Consider the following 5,396-nt stretch of genomic DNA (forward strand, 5'->3'; position numbering starts at 1 on the left):
ACAGCCAGATTTCTCTCTCTCTCTCTCTTTCTCTCTCAGAAATAAATAAAACATTTAAAATTTTAAAACAAAAGAATACAGATGCGGAGACCTACGAGAGAAGTGCAGAATGCGCGAATCTGTAAAACAACACTGTGTGGAATGTAGTTTTGGTTACAGTCTTCCTTCCCTCAGTTAGTAATGTTTGTAAACACATGCATGGAAGTAGCAGGCAAGTGTTGTATACTCAGCTCTGAAAGAACACTGCGGGGAACACATCATTCCACGATTCTCTCGTTTCACTATGTCAGTAGTGTTAGATTACAGAAGAAGAATGTGCACCTTTGTGAAAGAACACTATGGGGAATACGGCATTCAGTTACTGTATTGTTTCACTAAGTTGGCAATGTTTGTAAATACATGTATGGAAGTATAAGCTAAGTGTTATATACTAAACTCTGAATGAACACTGTGAGGAATGCATCACTCAACTAATTTCTTGTTTCTCTATGTTCATAGTGTTTGAAAACACATATAGAAACCAAAGGAGGAAATACAATTGGGCTCCTCTGTGAAACAATTCTCTGCGGAATGCATCATTACTGAGTTACCACGTTGTTTCACTAAGTTGGTAATGTTTGTAAACACATGCATGGATTCATCAGCTAAGTGGCATATACTCAACCAAGTGCATGATCACTATAGGGAATGCCTTATTTAACTAACGTCATGTATCACTATGCTAGTAATGTTACAATACAGTTGCTGAGACCAATGAGGGAAGCGTGCTGTGCTAAACTCTAACAAACACGGTACAGAATGCAGCATTCAGTCGACATGTTGTTTCGCTAAGTCATCTTTGAAAACACAAGCATGGAAGTATAAAGTAAGTGTTATATGCTTACACTCTGTGAAACAATATTGTACAAAATGCAGCATTCAGTTACCGTATTGTTTCACTAAATGAGTAATGTTTGAAAACACATGCAAGGACGTATAACCTGAGTGTAATATCCTCAAATCCGAGAAATAACACTGAGGGGAACAACTCATTCTCCTACGGTTAGTTTCACTAGGTAAATAGTGACTGAAAACAGAGGCTGAGACCAATGAAGGAAGGGCAGGGTGCTCGACTCTGTGAAACAACACTTTACGGTGTGCAGCATTCAGTTACCATATTGTTTCACTAAGATAGAAATGTTTGAATGCACATGCATGGAAGTATAAGCTCGGTGTAACATATTCAACTCTGAAAAACAACAATGTGGGGAAGACCACATTCAAATTCCGTCAATTTCACTAGGTAGATAGTGACTGAAAACGGATGCTGAGACCAATGAAGGAAGTGCAGGGTGCTCCAATCTATGAAAATACATAGCGCAGAAGAGAGCATTCTGAAACATATGGTTTCAATAAGTTACTAATGCTTGAAAACACATGCATGGTAGTATAAGCTCAGTGTGATATATTCAACTTTGAGAAAAAACACTGTGGGGAACGGCTCCTTCACCTAAGTCATCTTCATTACATAAATAGTGACTGAAGTCAGATTCTGAGACCCAAGGAGGAAGTGTGGTTTGCTCGACCCTGGGAAAGAAAACTGGGAAGAATGCAGAAATCAGTTACTACATTGTTTCACTAAGTTAGTAAGTTTGAAAACACATGCATGGAAGTATAAGCTGGTTGTAATATATTCAACACTTAGAAAGACCACTGTGAAAAACACCTCATTCACCTACCGTCATCTTTCACTACGTAGACAGTGACTGATAATGATGCGGAGACGAGTCAAGGAAGTGCAGGGTGCTCGATTCTGTGAAATAACGCTGTTCGGAATATCGCATTCAGTAACGATATGGTTTCCCTAGGTCTGTAATGTTGCAAAACACACGCATAGAAGTATTACCTGAGTGTGATATACTCAACTCCGAAGAAGGACACTGTGGGGAAACCCTCATTAAAGTACCATCATCTTTCCACTAGGTATATAGTGACTGAAAAAGAGGCTGAGACCAATGAAGAAAGTGCAGGGAGCTCGACTATGGGAAAAACACTGTGTGAAATGAAACTATCAGTTATTATTTTTGTTTCCCTAAGTAAAGATTGTTTGAAAACACACGCATGGAAGTAACAGCTGAGTGTGTTATACTCAACTCAGACAAAACACTGTGGCGAACACCTCATTCAACTACCATCATCATTCATTACGTAGACAGTGACTGAAAATGATGCTGAGACCAGTCAAGGAAGTGCAGTGTGCTCGATTCTGTGAAATAACGCTGTACGGAATGCCACATTCAGTAACCATATGATTTCACTAGGTTAGTAACGTTTGAAAACACAAGCATGGAAGTATAAGCTGAGTGTGATATACTCATCTCCGAGAAAAACACTGCGGGGAACCCGTCATTCAACTCTCATCATTTCCACTAGGTTGATAGTAACTGAAATATGATGATTAGACCGTTGAAAGACGTGCAGTCGTATAGGAGGATTAGGAGGAACTTAACTGAGGACCATGGGGGAGAAGAAGGGGGGAAATTGTGGGGGAAAGGGAGAGAGGCAAACCGTGAGAGACTCTTGAATGCTGACAAAAACTGAGGACTGATGGATGTGGGGGGGAGGGGGGATGTGCATGGAAGAGGGCACTTGTGGGGATGAGCACTGGGTGTTATATGGAAACCAATTTGACATTAAATATTTGGAAAGAAAGAAAGAAAGAAAGAAAGAAAGAAAGAAAGAAAGAAAGAAAGAAAGAAAGAAAGAAAGAAAGAAAGAAAGATGTGCAGGGTGTTCGAATCTGTGAAACAACACTGCGAATTGCAGCATTCCGTTACCATATTGTTTCCCTAAGTTAGGAATGTTTGAAAAATCATGCATGGAAGTATCAGCTCCGTGTGATATACTGAACTCCAAGAAAGAACACTGTGGGAAACCCTTCATTCAAAGACCATCATGTTTCATTACGTAGATAGTGACTGTAATGGTGTTTGAGACCAACGAAGGAAGTGCAGGGTGCTCGACTCTGTGAAATGACACTGTGCCGAATAGCCCGTTCAGTAATGACATTTTTGGACAAAGTTAGTAACATTTGAATACACATGCAAGGAAGAATAAGCTCAGTGTGATATACTCAACTTCAAGAAAGAACATGGTGGGGAATCAATCATTAAACTACCGTCATCATTCAAAAGGTAGACAGTGATTGAAAACAGATGCTAAGACCAACAAAGGAAGTGCAGGGTGCTCAACTCTGTGAAACGACACTGTATGGAATGCTGCATTCAGTTACCATATTGTTTCCCTAAGTTAGGAATGTTTGAAAACACATGCATGGAAGTGAAAGCTGAGTACGTTATACTCATCTCTGAGAAAGAATGCTGTGTTGCACCCCTCATTCAACTGCCATCATTTTTCACTACATCGGTAGAGACTGAAAACAGACGCTGTGACCAGTGAAGGAAATGCAGTGTGCCCGACTCTGTGAATCAGCTCGGTGCCGAATGCAGCATTCAGTTACCATATTTTTTCCCTAAGTTAAGAATGTTTGAAAACACATGCATGAAAGTAAAAGCTGAGTGTGATATACTCAACTCTTAAAAAGAACACTGTGGCGAACAACTCATTCAACTACCGTCATCTTTCATAAGTAGACAGTGACTGAAAATGATGCTGAGACCAGTCAAGGAAGTGCAGAGTGCTCGATTCTGGGAAATAACGCTATGCGGAATGCCACATTCAGTAACCATATGGTATCACTAGGATAGTAACGTTGGAAAACACATGCAGGGAATAATAAGCTCAGTGTGAAGTACTCAACTTCGAGAAAGAACATGGTGGGGAATCCCTCATTCAACTACTGTCATCTTTGAAGACGTAGATAGTGACTGAAAGCAGATGCAGAGACCAAGGAAGGAAGTGCAGGGTGCTCAATTCTGTGAGACAAAACTGTGTGGGATCCTGCATTCAGATACCATATTGTTTCCCTAAGTAAGGAATGTTTGAAAACACACGCATGGAAGTTAAAGTGAGTGTGTTATGGGGCGCCTGGGTGGCTTAGTCGGTTAAGCGTCCGACTTTCGCTTAGGTCATGATCTCACGGTTCGTGGGTTCGGGCCACACGTCAGGCTCTGTGCTGACTGCCAGCTCAGAGCCTGGAGCCTGTTTCAGAGTCTGTGACTCCCTCTCTCTCTGACCCTCCCCTGCTCATGCTATCTCTCTCTCTCTCTCTCTCTCTCTCTCTCTCCCCTAGAAATAAATAAAAATATTTTTAAAAAAAGTGAGTGTGTTATACTCAACAGTTCGAAAGAACACTGTAGCGAACACCCCATTCAAATACCATCATCTTTTTTTTAAATACTTTATTTATTTCTAGGAGAGAGAGAGACAGCGTGAGCATGGGAGGGTCAGAGAGAGAGGGAGTCACAGACTGAAACAGGCTCTAGGCTCTGAGCTGGCAGTCACCACAGAGCCCGACGCGGGGCTCGAACCCACGAACTGCGAGATCATGACCTAAGCGAAAGTCGGGCGCTTAACCGACTAAGCCACCCAGGTGCCCCATCAACTACCATCATCTTTCACTATGTAGACAGTGACTGAAAATGATGCTGACACCAGTCAGGGAAGTGCAGGGTGCCCCATTCTGTAAAATAACTGTGCAGAATGCTGCATTCAGTAACCATATGCTTTCACTAGGTTAGTAATGTTTGACAAAACACACATGGAAGTATGAGCCGAGAGTGATATACTCAACTCCGTAGAAGGACACTGTGGGGAACACCTCACTGAACTACTGTCATCTTTCCACTAGGTACAGAGTGAATGAAAGCAGAAGCTGAGACCAATGAGGGAAGTGGAGGGTGCTCAATTATGGTAAAAAACAAACAAACAAACAAACACTGTGAGGAATGCAACAATCAGTTACTATTCTTGTTTCCCTAAATTAAGAATGTTTGAAACCACACGCATGGAAGTAAAAGCTGAGTGTGTTATACTCAACTCTTAGAAAGAACACTGTGGCGAACATCCCATTCAACTATGGTCATCTTTCACTACATAGACAGTGACTAAAAATGATGCTGAGACCAGTCAAGGAAGTGCAGGGTGGTCAATTCTGTGAAATAACGCTGTGCGGAATGCCGCATTCAGTAATTATATGGTTTCACTAAGTTAGTAACGTTCGAAAACATATGCAGGGAAGAATAAGCTCACTGTGAAATACTCAACTTCGAGAAAGAACATGGTGGGGAATCCCTCATTCAACTACCATCATCGTTCAAAACGTAGATAGTGACTGAAAACAGATGCTAAGACCAAGGAAGGAGTGCAGTGTGCTCAACTCTGTGAAACAACACTGTGTGGAATCCTGCATTCAGATACCATATTGTTTCCCTAAGATAGGAATGTTTGAAAACACA

The sequence above is a fragment of the Hyaena hyaena genome, unplaced genomic scaffold (assembly GCF_003009895.1).
Source record: "Hyaena hyaena isolate Hyena2069 unplaced genomic scaffold, ASM300989v1 scaffold_2242, whole genome shotgun sequence".
NCBI classification, from domain to species: domain Eukaryota; kingdom Metazoa; phylum Chordata; class Mammalia; order Carnivora; family Hyaenidae; genus Hyaena; species Hyaena hyaena.